Raw genomic sequence first — 27,010 nt, forward strand, 5'->3', positions numbered from 1 at the left:
GTATACTCTATTTCCCCACCCGGCCTGCAGAAGCACCTTCTATTTCATCACCTCTCTGAAACTTCTTGGACAGTCACAGCCTGAAATGCTTCCTTCCCCCTTTTTTGGCCCTGAACACATACTGACCTCTGGCATAAATTACCACTTTACATGTACTCATGTCCCTGAAATTAAACCACAGGGCTCACAAGCAGCTCTTACACCAGAGTTCGTTGCACCCCCCAGAACCCAGGTTCCAGCCTGAGCACCAGGTCACCCGCTGTGTGCCTCCGCTTACTCCATGCTCTCTCGCAGCCAGTATCACGGTTTTCCACCGAAGGCAGCTGCACTGACCCCAAGTGTTAATAGTTGACACTTTCTCGTCACCACCCAATAGATGGGCGCCGTGCTGCTCTTGGTCATGCTGGACGCAGGCTCATTCCGATGACGTGTCCCCCTGCAGCGGCTTCAGAGCACTGGGCTGCCCACGCCATCTAGCTCAGCGCGGAGGAGAACCGGCAGAGGTCACGTGAGCAGGTCCTGGGCGGATCCACCGCAGGCCGGAGTGTCTGCCTTGCTTCCACCGACGCCATTGGCCAGCGCCAGTCACGTGGTACCACTGAAGGCCCACGTGCTGAAGGTGCAGCTAGGCGCAAGGGTCTATGCTGGGAGTGTGGCCCACCATGGTGAACTCGAAGTGTTTTCTTCCTTTACGCTAAAAGGCCGAGCAAACACAAGGTAATTTTGCTGATCAGAATGCGTGCATGAGTGTCTTTGGAGCCGAGGGATGACCGCAGTTGGGGACGGCTTTTGCTTTTGTCCTTGCTGTTTGTTCTCAGGGCAAAGTCCGAAGGACAAAGCTTGGTGGCCGTGGGTCACAACCAAAAGTAGAAGCTCGTTGGCCTACCTCCACTCCACTGGCTGGAGCGGTGTGTCCCACTTCTCTGCAAAACTAACCGGGTCAGGCAGGGCGCTGACCTCCCCTGCTGTGGCAGCGTTCAGGGACAGCAGGTCAGGTGCAGGTACAGGGCAAAAGCTCCTCCAGGGGCTTGCATGCTTACCAAGCTTTAAGTGGGGTGGTTCCTAAATCTTTTAAGTTATGCGTGCGATGTCAATTACTTAAATCTTTCAATTTAATTGATGTCACATAAATTGTTGAGTAAAATGGAAATATGAGTGAAAAAACTTTATTATTTTTTAAAAATTCCAGTATAATTAACATACGGTGGTATGTTAGTTTTGGGTGTGCCATATAGTGATTTAATAATTGTATCTATTACTCAGTGCTCATCACCCTAAGTATACTCTTAATCCTTGAAAAAAATATTTTTTAAAGAAAAGTTTAACTACTTTGGAAAACTTGAACTGAATGAAAAATGATTGTCAAATATGGTGCTTGTGAGACAACTTTGGGGAAAGAGGGTGAGGGTTATAAAAATATAGGGGTCTCTGTACTCTGATTGCTTCAGGGTGTCTCTTAGCTCTAATTGTGCTTTGAAGAAACCCAAACTGGAAGTCGTATTTGATGCATTACATATGTGGCTTTTGTGAAAAGGACCACCGAGACTCAAGGGAAGCCCTTGGCCTGAATTCAGAAGCTTGACAAATAAATGTACTGTTTCTGAGTTTTAAGTTAAAATGGCTATGTTTATATATATATTTAATGGATTCACCCACTTTAATTGGCTTTTTTGATCAACCACCCCGTAGTGGTTGTATCAGGTAAGATACATGCCTATTGTTCTTGGAACACCGCTCCAGAGGGAGTACACTGTAGTCACACTGTATGAGGCTGACTAATTTAGCATTCTGATTTTCTGGAAGCCTCTTCTGGCTATACAATATGTGTCTATAGCTTTTAGTTCCTCAGAGTGAGGCTGCAGCTACTCTCAGTCTAACTCACCCTGTATTTGTTGCCACCTTTATTCAACAAAGGCACCTTACTGTCTTTGGGGTCTAAGGGCCGCCCTTTAAGGGCTGTGGGGGCTTCCCTCTGACTCCCACTTCCTCCCACAAAGCACAGTGTGGGTGTGGCAATCAGGACAAGTCAGGGAAGGAGATAAATCTGCAGTGTGGACCTTTTGCCTGCTGCTTATGGGTGGAAAGAGAAAGCTCCATTATTAACGGGCCTTTTATTGGGATGGTTGTGGCTAGAAATGGACATCTCATCTATGTTGTCTTAGAAACCAGAGATCAGTTCTCTTGTCTAATGGAAATGGTGAAAAGCAGCCTTCTTGCACACTTATATAATCAAGAAACTAAGAGAAGAAATCTAAACCTGTCAGCAGCATTACTGACCAGAGAACAGCAGGCAGGCAAGAGCTGACATTACAGCGTGAGCTGACCACCTCAGGGTGACTTGTTCTTTGTCTCAAAGTATGCTTTTAAAGAATGACTTTTTGTGAAATGAGAAGTCATGCAGGGAATGAGCAACACAATACTATTTTACAGACCTGGTGCCACACTTACTCACAAAGAGTTGAGAGTATTTTTCATACTCCATTCCTTCAGAAACTCTTTGTACCGTTCTCATGGCCCTTAACAAATTAGATCCTATATCATAGTCATTTGTGTGCACGTATGTTTCCATTGCTGGAGAGCAGGCTTCTTGAGGTCAGGATCCAACTCTGAGTCCCCACATGGAACATAGCTGAGAAGGTAAGCACAAGGTAGATGCACAATTCACGCTTATGGAATGAATGAATGGATGAATGAATGAGGTGGAATAACACAGATGAAGGAGACTGGACTATCATTAACTTCCCAGTTGCACCCACTAAACAGCAAATTACAGAAATAAATTCAGTATTTTAACCAAGCAGTATTTTAACAGAACCAGTACTTTGGTGCCTTCTGGTAACCCATGCCAGTCATGAGAAGCTGGGACCGGGCCCTGGGGACTTGGTGCTCATCCTGTCTCCCATTGTCCGAATGTGGTGCCAGAGGGTGATTGGCAACTGCTAAGAAGTGAATAAGAGAAAAATTCCATATACAGTGACCTCCCTTTTGTACCTGATACTATTTACATTTTATATACTGAGGTAAAAAGGTAGCCTGATTAATTTCTGTAGGGAATTTTTGTTATATGAGAGCTTAAAAATAATTTTTCTTATTTTTTCCTTTCACTTGTAAGAGGAGTTTGGGCTTGTTGAAGATAATTTGGACGATACAGCATAATCTAGGGAGTTTATAATCTTACCACCCAAGATCTTGATATTAATTTTTTCAACCATTTTTAATTTCATAATTGGGATCACAAGGTACATGCAACTTTATAGATTGCCCTCTTTATCAAAACTTTATTTTGAAAAGATAGTTTCAGTAGCTACTGAAGGTTCTGTCTCCTGGAAACACTGTAATGTATTTAACAATCCTTCTAAGCCAGGACATTGTGAATGGATACTTCCATTCAAAACATTTTTAAAAATGTGTACATTTACACAGTTTACAGAGTTTTTAAAATCTTCTTATGAAAGCAGCAGTTCCTTGTGCTCTGCCTTTGGATCCTTTGAGGCAATCACCTTCTTTTAGCTGAGTTTTTAGGAATTTACCTCCATATTTTCCAGTAATGTACTTATATGAATGCATTTTTGTGTCTTCAGTTTTAGGCACTAATAGCTTTCTGCACAGAAGGTAAACATTTAGCTGTGTTTCACCACTCCCCTCCCCCAACCCAGCTCAGCCCTACCGCACGTACATACTGTTCATCGCTGTATCCCTCAGCTCGTCTTTCCTATAACTCTGGTGATATTAGCGTTTAGCATCATTTATATTACATTGTTACGTGCATGCAAATGCTAGTTATTACTAAGCCACCAAGGAATTACTAAGCCACCAATGATTACTTTTCCCTTCTGGCACATCTCTCTGTTTCTCTGGAGTTAAAATTTGTCCAGGATTCAGAGAAGCCAAAGGAGGAGACTGAGAAACAGCTGAGGTTACTGTCTGCCTGGCTGCCACAGGTGAGCCAGCAGATGAGTCACAATGTGTGTGAACTGTTACAGTTCCTGGAGCTCTGTACTCACCTTCTTAACATGTAAGAAAAGGGCTGCTGCCCATCTTTTCACTTTCCAAATCGCATGCAAAATGTCACTTTGGTCAAGGCTAATCCGGAATCATTTAAGAAGAGAATTCTGGGCTCAGCAATGTTAACCCAATTCAAATACCAACCCAATCTACTTGAAGGAGTCCAGCCTGTTGCAGTCAGGACTGGTCATGCTCTGTAGCTGGTGCAGTGTTTCATCCTGGGATCCCCTTCATCATCCAGGAGAGTCCTTTTACCTCTTTTCTTTTGTCTTAGCCCTCCTATTCCCTAGATGTCATGATTTCCCCTTTATTGGTTTATATTCTCATTTCTGTTGATCACATCATCAGGAACACTTAAGACAGGAATTCATCAACGGTGAATGTTTCAGGTCTTCAATGTCTGACAGTGTCTCCAGTGTACTCCTACTCTTAATTCTGGCTTAGAAATGTTCTTTAAGCATCCAGTGTTGAAGTTGAGGAGCTCAAAGCCATTCTAATTTCTGGGCTTTGTATGTAATAATACTTCTTTTTGTTCGTTTTCCTCTCTGAAAGCTCACAGGATCTTCTTTGTTCCTAAAGCTCTGAAATTTTGTAATGATGTGTGATTTGGCTTTTCATCCAGTGTGCTGGGCATTCAGTGGGCTGTAATTTTATTATCAAGTTCCTTACCTTAATTTTCTCTGTTGTCTCTTCGTGGAATTCCTACCACATAGGTATTGGAATGTTCTGGAATTGAGTCTTCTATTTTTCCTCCTTTTCCTCTTCTGTTTTCCATCTGTTTGGTTGGTTGGGTTTTGCCCTTTTTCCCTTCAACCTCTCAGCAAATTTCCTCAGTTTTACTTTCAAATGCATCTATTTAGTTTTTAATTTTTACTATCATTTTTTAATTTCCAAAAACTCTTCTTGTACTCTAATTGTCCCTTTAAAAATCATGTACTTGTGAACGATTCTTTTCTTTTTTTCTTAAATTCTATGCCTTCTCTTATCCTTCTGAAGATATTAATACTGGTGTCTTTTCAAGTTACTTTCTTGTGTTTTTTTTGTCTTCTGTCTGTATGTTTCACATCTCAGGCTGACTTAGATAACTGGCTATCTTTGTATTCCCTCATATTTGAGCTTAGGAGATTAAAAATCTGACTGGAAGCTTGGAGATTTGTCAACATAAGGCTATATCTTGTGATGGCACAGCAGAACCATTTTATGGGACCTTGACTCATCAGTATCCTGGGGATTTTTCCTTTTCCTGAGAAGAATCTTGTCTTTCTCCTGGAGGACATGAGCTTGAACGCCAGTGTGCAAGGACTGCCTGGTGTGTCAGCATTCCTACAGTCCTGATTCTTTACAGACTCACCTACCTGGCATCCCACAGTCCAGAAACCTCCACAGATCCAACCTGGGGTTTTCTGTCACCTTCCCCAGCTCCCTCCTCACCTCCTGGCCCTGCCTTGGGTTGCAGAGCAGCAGGAATGAAGGAGAAGGTGAGGGCTCTGTTTCCGCGGTATTTTCTCCAACACTGCACAGAATTGAAACAACACATCCTCAAATCCTGTTTTTAGCCCCATCTTCACCCTGCTTTTCCGGTCACCTGCACTGTCACCTTCCAAGTCATGTGGCAGTCATCATGCAGGGCAGAGGATCAGTGCCCAGCTTTTCCTGCCACTGAAGCTGTGACTTTGGTCTGCAAGCACCCACCTGCTCTGCAGCCTCTGCTGTTCTTACTGTTTTCAAATCTCTCATCCTCTTGGTCCTCCAGGGCTTGTGTTCTTTTAGAAGTTCCTTTTTCTGTCCATTTTGGTGAGATTTGGGAGGTAGCAAAGGTAATGTTTCAAGTCAGTATCTTAATAGGTATCACCTTTTCCAGGAATTTAAGGTGTCTTCATTCCCAGGTAATTCACAAACAGGCCACATCAAGGTACTGACTTAGCTTGAAGAGGCATTTGTGCTGATCCAGGATTAACAGAGGAGTCTGATTCTTTTGTGCCTGAGTAAAAAAGAGGCAACCCTGTCCTTCTCTTAAAAAAATTTTTTTTTAAACTTCAGAAGAGAGGAACGTTTATACTTGGGGAGTGGGGCAGTTTCTATAAACAATGCCAACAAACCTTGAAGAAGGGTCTAGTGGCTCCTTGCGCACAACAGGGGTAAAAAGTTTGCTAGTACCTGCCTAACCCCTTTGTGTCATTCCTTTGGAATAACACCTTTGGAATAATACCTTTGTGTCATTCCAACCAAGGAGTGCATCTCTGACTTGTTCTTGTCTACTGACTGATTCACACACTTTCTCTATCTCTCACGCCATTAGTTTCTGGCTCCTTCCTTGGGCAAGCGACTCAATAAGGATATTCATTTTCTTCCCTACTCAGTGTCAACTAGGGGATTCATCTCTGTAGACATGTCCTGTCAGTCATCCGCTTCCAAGTTCACAGCAGATTTACCCCAAAAGACCTTTTTATCATCAACATGAAAAGCAATTTCCTTCCTTCCTTCTCTTCTTTCCTTCTTTCTTTCTTTCTTACTTACTTTTTAGTTTAGATTTTTTTCATACATAAGCTATCACTATGGTAACCATAGATTATTTTGGTGATCAACTTTTAACTTTACAACTGACTTTTCTCATTCTCAAGGAGCAAGTGGCTGGGAGTTTTGTTTGCTTCCTTTTAGAAAACTTTAATGGAAGCTTGACAAAAAGGTAATTATACTAGCTATTTTTCTAATGCTGCGTCATTTTCAGTGTAATGATTTACCGTCCTGAAGAGACCACTTTTCTTCCATGTAGAATAGAGACACACCTGACCAGTATGAGAAGATAATGGGATGCGTCAGAAGACTTGGGTCACAGATGATTTAATAATGCACAAACACATCATTAGAAAAACAGAGGAGAGTGTGCTTCTGGCAATCTAGTGGTAAAGCAATTCTTTGACACACACAGATGTCTATTTAAACATGTTTATATTGTAAAGTGTAGGATAATCTCTTCTTAATCATTCTTAATGGCTTTTGCCTACTCCCATTTATAGCTTGTTACTAGGTAAGGTCTGATGTTCAAAAGTCAGTAATAGTTATTTTGCTCCCCACTCTTGAGCAACAGTGGAACTATTCCAATTCTGGTCTTACTGGACAGTGTGACAAACCAACGAGAATGCAGGTGTCTTAAGGACAATGATTTGTTTATGGACAAGCCAGACTTGCAGCTTTATGTTAAATTAAAAAATTGTAAATATTTATTTATTTATTTGAGAGAGAGAGAAAACAAAGAGGGGTTAGGGTCAGAGGGAGAGGGAGAGAGAGTCCTAAGCAGACTCTGTGCTAAGCATAGGGCCCCATGGGGGACTCAATCTCATGACCTCGATCTCATGATCTCTTGATCACTACCTGAGCTGAGACCAAGAGTCAGATGCTTAACTAACTGTAGCATACTGGTGTCCCAATAAAGTAATTTTTAAAATAAGCCATTGGAATCAATTATATTTTCTCCTGCCAGACAATAAAGATATTCTACCCATGAAAATGCAGCCTTTCTTTTCAATGTGGCTGCCCACACAGTCATTGCTTAAACAATTGAAGATTGAGAGATAGATACAAAGGTCCTGAATGGAAACACAGTGAGACACTCAGGCTGTGTCGAAGGCCGTATGGTAATAACTCAAGTCAAACCCCTGGTATGAATGTGCTCTGGGCCTGTGCTCCCTGGGCAGGGCCTCCCTGTGGTTTGGAATCTTTTTCCGTAGAGTCTGGGGCTCCTTTCTCAGCATCTATAGTCTGTATCAATGAACAAGAGAGAAAGCATTCATTGTCCAATAAATGCTGGCGTGATTTTCTGAAATAGAAATGTGTCCCTGAGCCAATTTCTATTTTAGAAACAACCAGTGACTCACTGGCAACCTTGTGCAAGGAAGAGGTGACTTTTATCCCTTGCACAAGTTGCCGGGACTCAGAACGAAGTTATAAGGAATACTGTTTCTGACAATGTTCTCTAGAGTGCAGAATGTAAGTGAGCAGCACCCCCCACGCCCACATTCTCAGAGACTTTCTGTTAGAGCATCCAGGATGGCTTGGGAGTGAAGGGTGCAGGGTACAGAGCCAGACCAGGCGTCCAAACCCCAGCTCCAACAAGGTGTGTGGTACGGACTTGACCAAGTTCCTTAGTGTCTGTTCTCCTCCCTCTCCTCCTCCACAAATACGAATAGAACTCGGGGTATGGTGGGGAACAAATATGTTAATATACAGGAAGTGCACATACCAGCAAGTGGAGAGTGCTTAGAAAGGATCATCATTGTTGTGATTGTTGTTATTTTCTAAACAGGTGTAGTAGGGGAGTTATTGTTGCCAATATTATATCCTCTGTTTCCCACGTGCCTTTGAAGTTCCTCCTCTAGAAGTGGAATGCCCTTCCTCACCCTTTGACTTTAGGCTTGACCACATGACTTTCTTCAGCCAACAGTGTCTGGATAGAGTGACAGCATGCCAGTCTCCCTAAGCCTTAAGAGGTATTACATACTCCCACTTGTAGCTCTTAAGCTTCAGCCATCAGTCATGAGAGTGGCAAGTCCCAACCACCCCTCTCTGATATGGGGAGGATGAGATACATGTGGAGCAGACCCGGCCCCAACTCACTTCTCAGAGCCAAAGCCAGCTTGTTGCCCAGACAGTCTGAACACGCATGAATGAGAATAAGTGAGGATATTAAACCAGGGAGTTTGGGGGTGGCTCTTCATTCAGCATAATTGTGGCGATCACTGGCAGTTAGAACAGGAACGTTAATTAATTGTTAACTCAAAGTGAGTTAACTGTTATGGAAAGGTTACATGAAGTATGGCATGATATGATCTGACTGATATGAGGAATTTGAGAAACAAGACAAAGGATCATAGGGGAAGGGAGGAGAAAATGAAACAAGATGAAACCAGAGAGGGAGACAAACTAAAAGAGACTTAATCTCAAGAAACTGAGGGTTGCTGGAAGGGAGAGGTGTGGGGGGATGGGGCAGCTGGGTGATGGACATTGGGAGGGTATGTGTTGTGGTGAGTGCTGAGTATTGTGTAAGACTGAGGAATCACAGACATGTACCTCTGAAACAACTATTACATTTTATGTTAATTAAGAAAAAAAAAAAAAAAGAATGGCATGGAAGCTAAAGTATGAAGGGTGGTTTAGAGGCAGACCTAGGAAGGAAACCTGCTCTCAGAATCTCACTGCAAAGCGTGATGTATGAAGATCGGTTGTTCTGAACCTGCAGAGAGGCCAGTTTTTTTTCCCTCAGCATGTATCTATACTGACCACATTCTCTCTCTCTCTCTTTCTCTCACAGCCCCTCTCTTTTTAAAAATCAACAGAGAAAGGCTCTACTTCTGATTCACATCCAGGGGAAGCCCTGCCTTTCTCTGGTTGCCAAAGGTTCTTACTATGAAGGACAGGTGAGAATTCAGATTCTGGAAATGCTGTCTCTTCACCTGTGCCCAGAATATGTCACTATTTTTCTAATGCTGCAGAAGTAGCTGAGTGATGTAACCCGTTTGGTGTAATCCCGAGGCTCCATGGAATCAATGGCTTGACATTTTAGCATTCTTGATCCCTCCTGTCAGCTTCTTAAAGGGGAGAGAGAGAGAGCATGCATGCAGCGGGAGCAACAGACCCTGGAAATCCCAGGACAGTGGAGGCAGTGGTATCTCATCCTGCTGTTGACTGGCCTGGCTTCTTTGACTTCCTGCTTCTCAGACATTCCTGGGCAGACTCAGAGAAACATTTATATGAACTGAAAGAAGGCCTTTGAAATGTTACCTCACCCAGTTGAGTTAGAGTGACTTTTCTAACTGCTTGTTTTTTCCATTCCTCTTTTATAGTGATTTATTTATTTTATTGGACAAAACTGGCACGTGAGGTCAGTGGATATTTTATAATGGAAAGGTGACCCTCGGATGTGTGATGTACTCAGCCTGCCATGAGCTGTGGTGACCAAACTCATAGTGCATCAATCAGCTCTTAGGGGCAGAGACCCCTCAGTCCGAAAGGGGGCAAGACATTTGTCTGAAACCACGCCTTGCTGGGCCTGAGCTTGGCAGCCCCATCATTATATACTGTCTTTGCTTTTAAGATAATCATGCTGCATTTTGCCTGAGGGTAGTGGAAATGGTCATTGGGGTGAGGAACATTCTAGTTAAAACGGTAGGGAGATCTGTCCCTGACTACCACATCTCATGGGTGCCTCATCAGTGAAGCAAAGGTAATGATGCCTGTTGTTTAAAAAAGAACATTTGCACTGGTAACCATTTTCTTAAAATCAGACCACTGCCTCGGGATTAGAATCAACAAAAGGTCAGAACTGGGCAGATTAGGCTTATCCAATTATAACTTAAAGTGAAATGTTGCCAAGTATAAATTTAACATGAAGATTTCTATTACAGGGATAAATAACTATCTTATTATCCTATTAATTACCTTCTCTCCACAAGTAGAAAGTAACTTTCACTGGCAGACCCAGGAATGGAGATTCTTAGAGCAGGATAGAAGGAATTAGGAGCAAAATTGCAAAATCACTTGAGTGAGGCCTTCCCCACTCAGAATAGCCTACCACCTGCTAACTGGCCTGCCACGTGCTCTGTGGCACCTCATTAAGAGTGGTCTTCTTCCAAGACAGACAGGCTCATGTCATCCTTCTAGCCCCATCTAGACTCTTGAATAACTCCTTCCAAAGGCTCCCTGTCACCCTGGGAGCCAGTGGTTCCCTCTGCTTCAGAAGTTCAGCCAGACCTGGCCCCTTCCTGTGCACCATGACTATGCACTGTTTTCCCATGGCAGCCTTAGCCTCCCGCATTGCTTTCCTTCTGTCTGGACTGCCCCTCTCCATGCTGCAGTCATTAGCTGCAGCTTAGCCCCTTCAGGCACTGGCTCAGCGATGACATCACTTCCTTAGAGGAACTACCCCGACCCTCTAGTCAAGCTCCCCTGTTCCAAACATGTACACCACTTACCACATACGGAGTATTTGCTTATTTGATTAAGTTTCTCTCCCAATACATTCTTTAACTATTTGTAAGGATAGCAGGTTTTTGCTCACCATTGGCTGGGACCCAGAACTGGAATGGTGTTGATACATAGCATGTACTCAATGTCTGTTGAACAAACGGAAAGGGCATTTAGTTTAAAATGCACTTAGAACTTGTGACTGTTGTCCAGAAACATACATTCTAGATCAGATCTTTCCTCAGGGAAAGGACAGAGGATCCAGGTTATCTTGGAAAAGTCTCAAGCCGATAGTGCTTGGTTTGGTTCAGCAATTTGATGTGCTAGTTTGATTTTTGCCTCACTGTTTTTTGCCAGTATGCAATTTCTATTTAGGTTCATACTGGCTTAAAAAGAATCAACCTTTCTACTCATTTATCTATCCATCCATCTCCCTCTTACCTGTCTGCTGAGTAAACTGAATGTTTGAAGCCATTGGCTTATTTGGTCCACATGATATAAAAATCTGGGGTTCTGTGTTTTGTTAGTGAGCTACCAAGTGGTTCTTTCTAATCAATACAGCTCTGAAATCCTCTCCATTGGCATGGAACATGTATGTATCTCCAGCGACAGAGCTCTAAACGAGCAGTTATAAAGCCCAGGGAACACAGTGGCTGAGGAGACAAAAGGGGGTCATTCTGGGGCTGTGTGTTCCACAGAGCAACGTTGTTTGAACAGGGAACCTTTTGGGACATGTTTTTACACTACTTTTCTTGTGATTTGTTCATTTCCTTTCATGACTTCCTCACGGTGAGTACGGGGAAGGGGCTTCTGAAGGGAGGCAGGGCGTGCTAGGATGATGTGGGAGCAAAGGGAGCACCGTTTGCACAACAACAAAGGCAGCCCTAGGCAGTGAGCACAGGCAGAGTAAACAGCACAGATGCTGCCAGCATACTGTTCAAAGCTTGGCCATTCAGGGGAACATCAGAGACAAGCCACCACAAGACGCCTGTAATCACCTTTCCCCCAGTTTATGAAACAGGCCAAGATCAAACGAAGGAGGTTAGAATTCCCGATAACAGCCTCCTGTTTGAACAGCCTGCAGGAGAGGAGAGGAGGTCAGCGGACAGTTCCAGAGATGAGGGCTATTTTCAGTGAGAGCAAAGAAGGAAAACCCTCCAGAGTCATAGATCCCAGGGCAAAAGACACAGTTGTTTGGTGAGCTCTGCTGCGCATGCCCAGAGAGTATATCACTGCTGAGCAGCTGCCCTGGACCGTGCCGGGGAGAAGCAGCCCAGTGATGACATTGACTGTCATCTCCCCGTGGGGAGTGGTAAATGGAGACACCACCGGCAGGCCAGTGAGGGAGACTGGCTGAGAGACAAACAGGTTTGCTTGACCAGGGGACTATGGCTCAGACCCACCCACAATAGGGAGTGGTTTTAGTTTTAACAGTTAAAGTATTATCAAAAACCTAGCCTGCTGGAAACAATTCACAAGTCTGGGCATTGAGAGGGTGAACTGTTTGTCTGGGGGGACATGGTGGCAGAAACGTTCAGTGAGAGACCCGAAGACCTGATTGTTGGGGTGGGAGAAACTAGAGGGAGTGTCACCCCTAGGCTGTCCCCCAGTCTCACAGGGCATTGGTAAAGCCAGGTGGGCCACGCTTCCTGGCTCTGAAAGCAGGAGACGCTTCAAATCATTTCAAATTCCTTTTCAGGCAAAAGGGACAGGGAAATGGTAGAGAGGGATCTCCGGCAGAGGTACAGGGTCCTGGAGAAGACAGTCTGAGGAGCTGCGTGAGCTGTTTCTGGATGGGGGCAGTTTGCTCAGTGCTAATCAAGCAATAAGCTACGGTCCTGTTTTTGCATGAGAAATGATGGCAAAGAAGGGCTCTGCCTAGTGAATGCTGAATCCTGGCACCAGAGCGAGATTTATGGGCCTGAGGACGTGGAGGAGAAGACAGATGGAAGGAGATGCATCAGGAGGATGTTAGGGAACGGAGGAAGAGAAAGCTGCTATGAGCACAGCTGGCCTCTCCAGCAGCCTCTCTTTCATCAGCAATGGCCCAGGCAACACAGGCGTGTGAGCAAAGGACCTGTGAGGCTTTACCTCGTTGTTGAGCAGCAGGACAGCACCCCAAGGTTCAGCAAAAAGGGGACTGCAGAAGCAGCCACGTGAGTGTTTGGAAATCCAAATGAAGTCCCTTTAAGACAATTCCTCCTTCCTAATGAGAAGGGGCTCTGTAAGGACATGACTTTCACCTCTCCAGGGATTAAGAATTGCTCTGGATGTCGAAATGGACCCTGGGGCCAAGCAGGAGTTTGCCTGCGGATCGACCATGGCATGTGGCTCTTACACAAGCCTCTAACTGGCCTGCACAGAAACTTGCAGGTTTCGAAAGCTTTCTGGAAACAGTGGCACAGAGTTGTGGGTCCCAGCTTGCCCTCGTGTTGGGCACTGATTGGCACCGTGCTCAGGTCAGGAGGCCAGTACTCCAGCAACCGCTCCTGCTGACATCACCACCTGCACCCCTTCACCTCCACCCCTCTGCCTTTCAGCCTTGCTGCTGGGGATGGGGACGAGGACCGGCGTCCTGCTGCAGTGTCTTGAGCTGACCCAGAGAGTTTCAGGTTGCCCCTGGGGATCAGCAACACTATGGTCAGAAGTGAGCTTTCAGTTCTGCCTGTTTCCTATTTCCAAACTAAACACCAGAATACTCGGCAAATTCCATTCCTCCCCACCACTGCTTTACGGACCAACTTTTTGTTTGTCAGGAATGAATCAATGGTTTAAAACAGAGGTGTGTGTTGGGGCACCACCTTGTCTGTGAGCATTCTCTGGGGTAAAGCTGTGACTCCACTGGGGCTCAGACTTCCCGCGTCCACGCTGCTCACCTGTGCATGGCCTCACACTGGCCAGGTGTTCCTGCAGAGCATGCGCTCACAAAGGTGCATTTTCCGGATCATTGGTCGTTCAAACTTTTGCAGTGTCAAAACTTTAAAAAGTCACCTTTTCTCATGAGCACCTTGATGACATGTACAAATACTTCTGGTCTTTCCTAAGTAGAAAGTACATAATGTAAGTCATCTTTTCATGATGACTCAGGAATATCATTATAACATTATAATCACCAATTGCAGGGCTGTCCTAAGTTATCAGCAGAGCCCCAGGATGGACAGAGCTTCTAGCACTGTTGCCTTCTACAGTGAGCAATTCCAACCTTAGTGACCAAATAACAACAACAACAACAAAATTAAATTTTAAAAAAACCTGAAAATCTAGGAAACAGGACAACTAGACAGCAATTTTAAAAAACTGCTCTTTTAATTACAATAGTAGTACATGTTCATTGCAGAAAACTGTTATGTATGAAACAATAAAATAAAAAGTCACTAAAAGGAGATTTAAAACAGCTTTTTGCTGCCAGGCATTCCTGCCACAATTTGGCTGATGTCTGTGGGTACTACTGTTAGAGCTCTCTGTTTCTACCTAGTGAGTCTCATTTCTTCTTCAAGATAAGGTGCCTATGCTTTGTGATCACTGCTTTTACTTCTGGGTAAAACAGTTTCGTGGTTTCAAGAAGAGAAGATAAATGTTATCATGACTGTATAAAAAAATTCTCTATACCCTTACTCAGGAAAAAGATAAAATTGGGGCAATTTATAAACACTATCTTACAAACAATGTCAGTTTAAGTATATAGGAAGCAGGTCACATCAGCAAACAGTCCTTCATCTTTTTGCATTTTTGCATAGCTACTCTCAAAAACTTCAAAATTTTGCAGGAAGATTTTAGAGTAGAAGGTATCAGGGTATTTTGCTATAACAAAATACCATTGGCTGGGTGGCTTAAGCAACAAAAATTAATTTCTCACAATCTAAGATCAAGATGCTGGCTAATTCATTTCCTGGTGAGATCCTTTCTCCTGGTGGCAGTTGGCCTTCTTCTCCTTATGTCATCATGTGGCAGAGAGAGGAGGCAAGCTCTTCCATGTCTCTTCTTATCAGGGCACTACTTCTCTGAGGTCCCATCACACTGGGAACTAGGTTTCCACAAGTGAACTTTGCAGGGACCCAAGCATTCAGCTTGCAGCATTCTCGGAATATGCTTTGGCATCATTATAAGAAAATTTGAAAGTCCCCTCGTTAGAGCTTTATGCTGAGATTCTGGTGGCCACATGTTTAATTCCCAGATTTCTGACTTCCCATGGTGGGACTGGGACAGTCCCAGGGGATACCTTCTTTTGAGGCATGACTGTTCATAGTGCCCCTTCCACCCTTCCAAAGGCCCTGACAATGACGTCCTAGCCTCAGACCCCATTCCTGCCTGGTGGGGCGGCTCCCAAGTGTGTCCATCCAGAGCTGATCAGAAGAGAGAGGCAGCTGAGTGCACACCAGGTTCTTCCCAGGCCTGGAAAAATAGTTCAGGAGGATTCAGCACAGGCAAGAAAGTGTATTTTTCTCAATGGTCAATTTTTGCACATCTGAGGTACCGACTGTTCCCTTGGTCCTTTCTTAACTTTCAAGCAAGGGGAAAGAAGACTGACCAGCAGTCCTGATCTCCTGGGGAGGACACACTGGATAAATCCTGCAATTAATTGAAGGAAAGCAGCCTATTTTCTTTACATCCTTAAAGCTCAGAGCCCTTTAGGCTGGGAGAAAGGTCAGAATGGCTCCTCATTCATATTTCATGATGGTTGCTAGTTCAGAGTTGCCAATTACTTAAAAAATCATTGAAAATTTAATGTCAAGAAAAACCAGAACCAGTCATGTCAAACCACATGTATTTCTGTTTTTACATTTATGTTTGTCTTCATGCATGCTTTGTGTATGCTTTTCTATAGTTAATATTTTCACTTAACACCTGTTTTGGCATAGTTTCTTAACTGTCCCCTGTGTGCTCCCCACGCTGCTGGACATGCTCCCCTTTGGGCATTGCAGGACACTCCTTGACCCCACCCAGAGTCTGGGCATTCTGTTTCTTTGCAGGGGCTTCCAGGTAGAGCTGTTGAAGACATAAGGAAAGGTTGAATCTTGAAGACAAATATCATTTTCTTCCTTTGAAGGCAGCATGAAACTGAGGAAGCCCAAGGCACCTAAAACCAGGAGGTTGGGGCTCCAACCCTGCACCTACCTCCTACTTCCGTGACCTTGGGAGGGACTGAACCTTCCTGAGCCTCAGCTGCCAGGAATGGTGGGTAAACCTCACGGCATTATTGAGGATTGGTGCCAGGAATGGTGGATGAACCTCACGGCATTATTGAGGGACTAATGTGGATGGAGCATTGATGTGCTGTGCAAATGTTGTTTGTTATTCTGTCAGGGAATCCGAAGCAGAACTTAGGCCAGGAATGAGGTCTTGGGCTAATGAGGGCCCCTGACCCTGGGAAAGGGGTAGCTTAGGTGAGGCAGGCCCTCCCAGCATGCATGGTAACCTCCCTTCCATTTGTCTTCTTTCTCCCCCCAGAGGCCACTTCCTTGCCTGTCTCCCAATTGCCCCGCTTCCTCTAGAGCTGCCCCTCATGGAGCACTCCTCCAACGGAGGTTAACCTCAGGGTTAAAACACATGTCCTGTAGATGTAAGGAGGAGCAAACTCTCTCAGCTCAAGGATTTCCTGGTGACATTAAAAAATGTGCTGCTGAATTTTGATTGATAACTGATACCTGATGCTCATGGCTAATTGAAAGTATGAAGACAACATGGAGCCATAGTTGACTGTATGGTGATTGAGCTCTGCTAAAGAGATGCTGGCCCTTCTAGCCCTTGTACCAAACAGAAGGGTGTTCCCACCACCCCCTGCCCTCCCAGTGGGGAATGGCGTGTCTCCACACTCCATGCTCCACACTCCATGCTCTGTCCTCCTGCACGGCAACTCCCTTGTGACTGGCACATCATAGCGAAAGGGTGGGGGCCAGTGAGTCAACATTTGCACACTTCTGAGCCCCTTTGCCTTTGTGCTCTTCCATATCCCAAGCATCTTGATCCCAATATCCACGGTAGAAAGCTCTCTTAATTTTTTATTCCACAGCCTTTGAAGAGTATCAGGCATTGGCAGTCGATGATGCTTTCAAATGAGTAGGTAAAGTTAAGGAAAAAAAAAATGCAATTCTGATCTCTCTTCCGTATGCAAATACACAGAATCTTTGAGCCTAGAGCATTGGGAACGATGTTAGAGATCATCCACTCAACCTTCACTTCTATCAGCCAAAGGGTCTCAGGGTCCTTGACATTTATGTGCAGCTCCTGGGTGTGGAGGGTAAACAGGGTAAAGATGTGAAATCATTTGGTTGTTACTGCTTTAGCTATAATTGTTTTATTTATTCCAGAAGGAAGATTTAAGGCAATATTATAGCTATTACTATTAATAGGACATCTGGGCCCCCATTTTATGGAGCTATAACTGACATTTAACATTGTATGTTTTAGGTGTACAAAGGACACTTCAGCCCTTAGTATTAAGACCTAATCCCATGAAGCCCCTGCCTGCTACCACTTCCACGTGGGTGCAGGTGCTGGGGGCTCGGACATTCACTGTTGCCAGTTCTCTTCATGCCTGCAGGTTGCTTCATAAAGTTAGGAAGGCCTCCAGAGAGGAACAACAGGAGACAATACTGTGTAAGAGGGTGACACTTAGTCAGAATGATGAAATGGGGGTGAGTTCCAACAGGAAAACACGAAGGGGAAGCTGAGGAAGAGTGATGTAGCTCCTTCCCTGGCAGGTTCTTAAGGGGGCCTTCGAACTCCCACAAAGTATGTGACCCTCCTTTCGCACAAGAAGAATGGGTCCTTCCAGACCATCTAAAGAAGAGATGCTGCAGCAGGTCGAGCCCTGTAGACATAATTCGTGGCACCAATTCCACATGCAGAACCGGGGTGACCACGGCAGGCACTGGGGAGCAGATCGCCCCAGGTACCCTGTCCCCACATGTCTCTTCCCTCCTCTCCTTGCTGAAGTTGCGGTGAGGGGCCCCAAGACCACTGAGAGTTTCCGTCATCACTACCCTTCCCTCTGTAGGCTTGTCTCCAGTGGCGTCCATGGCTTCACTGTGACCATCACGTGCTGAGAAGCTGTGTTCCTTCAGATGAATGTGGTGCGTCACAGCCTTTGTGGGCAGCATCTGTCTGCTGTAGAGACACTAACCCTCTCCTGACGAGGGTCCTGGTTGTCACCTCTATAATCACTGATTCATTCAATCCTTTGTTTCATTCATTCAAGAGACATTGTTGAATGCCTCTTTGAGTGTGCCTAGGGGTCTTAGATTTCCTGCCCTCCTAGACATCTTTCTTCAAAAAACAATTATACCACCTCTGCCTTTTTTTTTGCTACTTTAGAATGTCCTGCCTGTGCAAATAGTTGCAAATCAGCCTGGATTCATGGGCTCCTCAACCTGCGTGTCCAGCCTTATTCTCAAACCCACACATCCACAGCAAATGGTTCAGGGCTCCCCGCTCAGCAGTGGGCCCTGTATTTTAGTGCTTTTGCTTCAACAAAGCAAAAGTAGGAAGCTCTACCCCCTCTCTACCCAAATTATGCTACACTACTTAAAATTCCTCATATTTCTTTCCTTTTTTATTCTTAAATTTATATCTTAAGTGGATTTCACTTAAATGAAGCAGATCTTTTTATGTCATCTGAAAGCTCATTTCTAAGTTTGGAGGCAGGTTTGCCACCTGTCAGATGTGGCAATGGCGTCCAACCCAGTGCCTAGTGCGTGGGAAGTAAGCAATAATCGTGAACTGAGTGAATGAGTGAGGGTGTCATAGGCCCACCTGCAGAAGGAAGGGGTCCCTGAGGAGTAGAGGAGTGGCTAGCGACAGCACAGCTGGGGCAGGACAAGGCTCCTATAAGGAGGATTTTCCATGAGCATGGAGGACGATCCTGAAGCCTTGTGTGCTCAAATTCCTGGACCATTTTGGTTTCTGTAACCAGGGTGTTAACCACATTCTGCCTCTTGATGGTTTTGAAACTTTCCCAAGACTTGATTTTCTTCTTTTTAGAACGGTTTAACAAGAGGATGCATACTACTAACTAGTATGTGCACTAATAGGCATGCTAATATGATAGGTGTATATACTGTAATTAGTACGATCTGAGGCCTGTGTCTTGAAAGACCCGCGGATCCCCTTACCCAACAATTCAACTCTGCCACAGGATGCAAACAGCAAGAGGTTCTTTATTGTATCGCAGGTGCCTGCGGGTGGTCAGCGCGCGCCTGCTAGCTGAGCACACCAGGCTGGGGTGGTGCAGGATTTTTATAGACTGGTACAAACAAGTTTTGGGTGGGGCGGAGCTGATTGGCTGACAATTTGAACATTTGAAAAAGGCATACTTGGTGTTAGCGGATTGGCTTCGGAGGACCCGCGCGCGCGAAGAAAAAGGCGGGAAGGGGAAATGAGGAGGGGGAGTTGGACCTCATTACTCAGCAGAGAAGTATCCTGCCTACGTGACTATACGATAGGCTGCACCCTCTGACTCAGCTATTAGCAGAAGGTATCTTGCTCAAACAGGAGACAAGTGTCATACTCTAAAGGCCAAGCGGTTACAAAAAGGCAAGAGAGCGGTTAATCAGTTAACAACTGGGGGAAGGGAAAGGCCAGGCGGTTACAGAAAGGCAAAAGAGCAGTTAATTAGTTAACAACTGGGGGAAGGGTCTTTCAGTCTCACTGGGTCACTGAGGCCCCAGAGAGCTAAACTGTGTGAATTCTTTTTGCGAGGATGTCCAAGTCTAAATTGTCATTGTGATTACTCAACCACAATAAGTGATTGTTGTGGGTCCCAGTACTTCTGCCTCAGTTGGCCTGGCTCTGAGTGGAGGGGGCAGATTTCATCTGTGCTCACTTGACTAGTTCTAAGATCTGACCTGCTCTGGCACTCAGTAAACATGGAGGAGGGATGCACAGCCTTAGGCCATCGTGTTCTTCTGGTAGTTTCCTCCGTAGACTCATATCCGGCTCAGCTGAGTGGTACCAGGTGGTTGAAAAGGAGCATTGCCTCAGTGTTGTTGGCATGGTGCCTGGGCTCCAGGCCCTTGGGGTAGACGCCCGGAAACGTGGGGCAAAGCCACCCTTCATGCCCCAGTCAACAGAAACCTCCTCCCTCTGTGCGTTTTCCTCAGCAACCAAGCTTTTATTTTTGCTAACTTTCTTTCAACATGAAAGCTGTGCTATCCCCCGGTTCCCTCCCTCTCCCCCAGCCCCACCACATCCGTTCACTGTTTTTGACCTTCTGCCAAAAACTCTATTTCTTAACGCTCAGCCACCCTCCATCTCATTTGTTCACAGTGTTTCAGGCACTGTGAGTTCTTGGTGTTCAAACCCCCTGAGGTTACGTAAACAGTACTTGGAGCTGATCTTCTTTCTCCTCCTTTAGAGCTTTGTTTTCAGCTTCATTAGGGACTTCCTTCTACGATTAATTACCATCATTCCGTTTTGAGTGCTGCCCACCTTCCCCTTATTTTGTTAAAAAGTCAAAGATCTTCTGAGATTGCTTTACTTTTAAAGTTGTTAACTGCCTGCACATCAATCTTGCTGATCCTCTTTCAAGAAATTTTCCAAAGTGAGTTTCTGCATAGCTATTTTTCTGACTTCAACCCCCTTTTGTAGGGCAGAAGGAAAGGATTAGAACGCAAAGACCCAACCTCAGCTCCTTCAAGCACTGTGTCTGCAAACCAATTGCTGTGCCTGCCGGCCACAGCTCCTTAGCTTACAAAACTTACATGCAGTGAAATCAGCTATATGCATAAGGGGCTCTTCTGTGGGGACCCTGGCTTTTATCCTATACCATCACTCTTGTCTTTCCCTGTTCCCTCCGTTAAGGAGGTTGCCTCCCCTCTGTGATGCCAGTTCCTCCCACTGAGACCAGAGGCCTGGCAGCAAACAGGACCTGTCTTCTGGACTGTCTTCCTTTGGCCACTTCCTACCTCTGGCTCACGCTGGTGGTTTAAACAAAACTTGAATTGTGATCATCAAGCATTTGATTAAAGGTAACACTGATTAGAAATCACAGGTCAGAATGGAAAATTAATTTCCCTCAAGTTGCAGGTGTAAATGCTAATGTGTATTCACTTCATTCCATGATGGAACCTCTTAATTCTGTGGGTTTCAGAGGGAACTCTACACATGCCATTAGGAACTGACAACTGTGCCGTATGTGTGGCCTGGAGCTGCTTTTCCCTGGATCCCAAAAGAGGCTTCATATTTGACCCCGTCAAGAAAGGATGAGATAGAAATCCTCTCTGAGTTCTTAGAAGCTGATTGTGTGACATTGGCCAGGGATATACATTTCCTTTAGATTGGCCATTAGGCCTCAGTTTCATTTGTTCACTGAGTACAACGGTGACCTGCCATGTTTAGCCAGTCATCAACCAGGCACTCTCTTCCCTAGGATGGAATAATTGCAGATACTCTAGGCTATGGATGGGACCTGTCCCCTTTAATTTTTTTTTTTAACTCAGCCTAACTCATTTCTGTGAGCTGAGATTTTGATTATTCCAAGACTCTCCTTGCAAAACAGAATGACTGAAATGAATTGGGTGCTGTGGCCCAACCACTCTGGTTCAGGCCTGCCCCAGAAAGCAGGTGATGTGAGGACCCAGGGCTATGCACCTTGAGAGCTGTTTCCTGTTCTATCTCTGGAGGGGGCAAGTTGCAGAGAAGGATATTAGAACCAGGGGAAAAGGACACAGGGAACTGGGGAGCTGGAATATTGAGGCCAAGCAGAGGACTCATGAAAAAGGGTCTGGAGGAAGATGGGCAAAACCTCTCTGTCTCTCTCATAGAGAATAGATAGATGATAGTTCGATCGCTCTGTTTCTCTGGAGAAGCCTAAGAGATCGAGCAGCTTTTCATATGTTTATTAGCTATCTTGATTTCCTCTTTTGTTAAATGCCAGTCAAGTATTTTCCCTATTTTTTCTATTAGTATATCTATCATTTTGTTAATAATTTTAAGGCATTTGAAAATATGTTCTGAGTATGAGCCCTCAGCAGTAGTGTGTGTTACAAATGTCGTCTTCTATAACTTGCCTTTTCACTCTACTAATGGCATCATTTAATAAATAGAAATTCATAATTTCAGTGTAGTCCAGTGTGTCAGTCTTTTCCTTAAGTTAGTACTTTTTGTATTCCCAACACAATTTTCCCTAGCCTCAAAACATGAAGTTCTCTTTTGATATTATTTTGCAAAAACTTTACTATCTGTTCTTTCACAGTTAGATCTGTAATACACCTGGAATCAGTTCCAGTGTGTGGCATGATGTAGGGGTCGGGTTTTAGTTTTTGCCCATATGGATATCTAATTGTCCCAGTACAGTTTATTAGAAAGACCATCTTTGACCCCTTTTTCTACATCGTTGTCTTAAATCAAGTGTTCATATATGTTTGATGTGTGTCTGGGGTCTCCATTCTGTCTCACTGGCTTTTTTCTTTGTATCCTTGGGCTAATAGCACACTGTCTTAATGATCTTCAGCTTTATAATGAGTCTTGATATCCAACAGAGTGAACTTTCCCACCTGCTTCATTTTTTTTTTTAAAGATTTTATTTATTTACTTGACAGACAGAGATCACAAGTAGGCAGAGAGGCAGGCAGAGAGAGAGAGAGGAGGAAGCAGGCACCCTGCAGAGCAGAGAGCCCGATGTGGGGCTTGATTCCAGGACCCTGGTATCATGACCTGAGCTGAAGGCAGAGGCTTTAACCCACTGAGCCACCCAGGCACCCCTCATTTTTCTTTTTTAAAGAGTGTCTTCATTCTTCTAGACTATTTGTATTTTTATATAAATTTTAGAATCTGCTTGTAAAACTACACATACACGAAGCCCCTTGAAATTTTTGTTGGGACTGCACTGAATCTTTATCAAGTGGAGAATTGTTTCCTTTATTGAATTTTCCATCCATGAACATATAGACATGGTATGTTTTTCCATTTACTTAGATCTTGAATTCCCTTACTAATGACTTTTAATTTTCTGTCTGGAGGTGTTGCACATTTCTTGTTAGATTCTTTTCCCATTTTTTGATGCTATTATATATCTCAGGACTCTTGCTATTATATCTGATATTTTGTATCTCATTATTTGATCTCATGTATGAAATGCAATTGATTTTTAAAGTACTGATTTGTGTACACCCAGGAATCTTGCTAAACTCAGTTATTGATCCTATTAGCTTATCTATACTTTTTTGGGCACTTTTTATTTATACAATTGTATCACCCATAGATAATGGTAGTCCTCTTCCTCCCTCCTTCCCTTTCCCCTTTCCCTCCTTTGTTTTTTCTCTTTTTCTTTTAGCCTTATTGATCTGACTGAGACATCCAGAAAAATGTTGAAAAGAAACACTGATAGAAGATATCCTTGTCCTAATCCCGAAAAAAGAAAACTTCTTACATTTCATTCTTATGTATGATGTTCACTATACACTGTTGGGTCAGTGGCTCCGGGAATGCAGGAGGAACAATAGAAATGACAGCCGGGGCCGCCATCTTCCAGCCCCCTACCCACCCTTGACTCTCCCGCCAAAAGGATGTATGCCCAGGTCACATCTCCATAGGTAACCTGACACCTATGCAGGAAACAGAAGTATCAGGACCCCCTACCCCATACCCTCTGATCACCAAATATCCTACCATATATGGATATGAGCCCATGCCCTGCGTTGGCCGGATAAAAGACCCCCGCCGACTCCCTCTCAGTGCGACTTCCCCAACTCCACTTTCCAGAGTTGCAGAACCTCGCCCAAGGGTGCCCACCTCCTCCCGGCGCGACTTTCCTGGCTCCCCTTCTTTTGAGCCCTAAAACTTCGCCGGAGAGTGCCTTTAATAAATCTTGCCTTGTACCTACCTCACCTGGTGTCGTGTTTATTTCACCTATAAAACCTTACATACACTTTCATGTAGTTACCCCTTATTTGATTGGAATGTTCTGTTTCTAGCTGTTTTTATTTTAAATTTTTTAGAAGTATTTTTTCAAAGATTTTATTTATTTGAGAGAGAGTGAGAGAGAGCATGAGATGGGAGAAGGTCCGAGGGAGAAGCAGACTCCCCATGGAGCTGGGAGCCTGATGCGGGACTTAGTCCCAGGACTCCAGGATCATGACCTGAGCCGAAGGCAGTTGCTTAGCCAACTGTGCCACCCAGGCACCCTGTTTTTGTTTTTAGAAAGGGGGAGGGCAGAGGGAAAGAGAGAATCCCAAGCAGGTTCTACAGCCAGGGCAGATCACCACATGGGTGGGTCTTGATCTCATAACCCCAAGATCATGGCCTTAGCTGAAATCAATAGTTGGTCACTTAACTGACTGAACCTACCCAGGCTCCCCAAGAGTTGTTTTTTTTTCTTTTCTTTTGTTTTGTTTGTTTGTTTTTTTAACGCATCATTTCTTGATGTTGAATTTTATCAAATACTTCTTCCATGTATTGAGCTATTATTGTTTGTCCTCCTTTATTCTGTTAATGTTCTGAATTATTATTGTTGTTCTAATGTTAAACAAATCCTGCATTGTTGGAATAAGTGCAAATTGTTTGTGATCTTATGGGGTTGGTTGGTTGGCTTCTGAGAGAGAGAGAGAGAGAGAGCGAGCGCAGAGAGGGAGAGAGAAAATCTTAAACAGGCTCTTCACTGGTTGGGACTGAATTTCACAACGCTAAGATCATGACCTGATTCAAAAGCAAGAGTCAGACGTTTAACTGATGGAGCTACCCAAGTACCCTACCCCGTGATACTACAGCTAGAATCGCTTGACAGTATTTTGTTTCAGGTTTCTTCAAGTTCCTGAGAGAAATCAGCTCTTTTACTTTCTTGCAATGTCCTTGTCTAGTTTTAAAATCAAGTGGAAACGTTCTTCATTAAACAAGTTCCTTCTTTGTCTAGTCCCTGAGGATAGTGCTCTGGGGAAACTGTTACTTTATTCCAGTACACTCAAGATATCATTTTGTTTTATTTTGGACCTCACAGTTTCTGTTGGGAAGTCTTCTGGTTATAAGTAATTGAATGGAATCTATTTTGTATCTCTGGCTGCTTTAAAATTTTTCTCTTTGACTTTGTTTTCTGCAGTCTTATTGTTATTTGCATTCTTTTTCACATTTGTCTGGCTTCTTGAATATGTAGTATTGACACTTTTCATCAGTTTTAACACATTCTCAGTCATTACCTCTTCAAGTATTGCTTCCATTCCATTTTTTTTCTCTCCCAGAAGAAATTTTGGAGTCTATATCTTCTTTATCTTTTATGACATTTTCTGTTTTGACCGTTTGTTCCATATCCTTTTCTTTGGATCTCTGCTTCTTTTTGGACAATTACTTCTAATCTGTCTCCTGTTAACCACTTCTCTTCTCTGTAGTGTCACTTTTTGGGTTAAACTCATTCACTACATTTTAGTTTTATATTTAAGATATTTACATTGACTTCGGTTACTTTACTTTCAGTTCTAGGGTCCCAATTTCATGTTTATTTTAGAGTCTTATTTTAATATTTCAGTGCAGAGTCTCTATGTGTCTACTTCTATTTTCTCTTGTTTTTTATGTCATACCCCCTCCTGTGCCTGTTATTTTTGATTTTGTGATAAATGTTTTATTTGAAACAATTTCAGTCTTGAGCTTATCTTCTTCCAGAGAGCTTTTATTTTTCTTTCTTTTGTTGAGTTTCTGGGACACTACCAATCCAAGATTTCCTTAATCCAACTGCATAGACTGAGTTGTTTCTGAGCAACTCAGAGAATGTGAAGCTCTGGTTTGGTTTTTATGAAAGCTGGGTTATTTTCAGTCTTCTTATAGCTTGGTCCCATACCAAAACTGAGGGGGCTTGCCGGATCCCAACCCTTGGAAAGTACTGGTCTTTCCTGTTTGTCTCCCCAAACCTAGGGGTCTGTCACCAACCTCCATGTTAGCCAGCAACACCAGGCTCTTAACAATCTCCATTTTAGCCAACAGAACTAGGGCAAGGGGCTGGACTGATTTCAGGGGCTGGGCTCCTTGATCTGGATTTCAGTATTTCTCCTGGATATGTTCTTATACTTCTTGTCTATGTTGTTAGCTTTCCCATGCCCACAAATAGATTAAAAAAAAAAAAACAAAAAACATGATGTCGCTTTTATAAGAGTCCCAGGAAGGAAGATTGATCCTAGTCTACTAAAAATGGAACTTCTAATGACTACTTTCTTAGTCAATAAATTTACATTACTTTTAGAATTCATGACTATACCAAATGATCACATTCTCTTATGTTTAATGAACTTTAAAAATGAATTTTATTTTATAATTTGTATGTAATAATTAAAAGTAGCAAGGGCAGTCACAACATTCAGCTGTGTCTAGTGCTCAATCCTCAAGGGCTTTTGGCAAAGCGTATGGGTGGGAACTGGCATTTAGACCAGGCTCTGCTGGCCAAACTCATCCATGTGGATTTCTCCATCCAGAGTGGTCACCCTTTTCTAATCTGAATGAAAACTAAAGGTGACCCTCATTAGGAATTGCCACGACAAAGGTATATAAGGGGAAGTTTGTCCGTAGGATTTGCAGAAGGCCTGGAAATAGGTAGCCTAACCAGAGGGTGAGTGTGGGAGGCTTTCTGAATTAATGAATAGCCAAGAATGGTTTACAATTAGTGAGTCATTTGTATGTAAATTTAGGTTTCTGAATTACTTCATGTCATTTATTCATTTAAGAGATTATTTCTTGAAGTTTTATTTACATTGTTCACTCGCTTTGCCAAGTTTAAAATTTTTTAAACAATAGTTAATACAAGAGTAAACTTTACTATAGATTACCTTTGAATTACTGTAAAATCCCATGTTTGCATTAGAGCATGTCTGGAGAGATGATGGTTTTATGACATGAAAGTTCTTTGTAAGCATCCACAAGCATAGTTATTTAAATGTTACCCAGAGCCCAGCATTGGAAGACAGACATTGGAAGATGAAAATGATGAATTCTTGATATAGTTGGAAGACTACCAAGAGACCAAGACACCATGCTAAAGAAGTTGGATGTCATCCTATAGTGAATACTTACCTGAGTTTAACCCCAGGAATATTCTGGATAGGCCACTGGGTCGGGGCCAGCCTGGAGCCCA

At 43.7% G+C, this 27,010-nt stretch overlaps 1 long non-coding RNA gene across 1 annotated transcript in view; it reads left to right on the forward strand.

Moving 5' to 3' along the window:
* The first annotated feature begins 631 nt into the window (after positions 1 to 631).
* Positions 632 to 27,010, forward strand: part of LOC132022627 (uncharacterized) — a 32,654-nt gene continuing 6,275 nt past the window's right edge. Inside the window, exon 1 of the long non-coding RNA XR_009405652.1 lies at positions 632 to 717. This is a non-coding gene — a long non-coding RNA (uncharacterized LOC132022627). The remainder of the gene's footprint in view (positions 718 to 27,010) is intronic.

The sequence above is a fragment of the Mustela nigripes genome, chromosome 7 (genome assembly GCF_022355385.1).
Source record: "Mustela nigripes isolate SB6536 chromosome 7, MUSNIG.SB6536, whole genome shotgun sequence".
NCBI lineage: Eukaryota > Metazoa > Chordata > Mammalia > Carnivora > Mustelidae > Mustela > Mustela nigripes.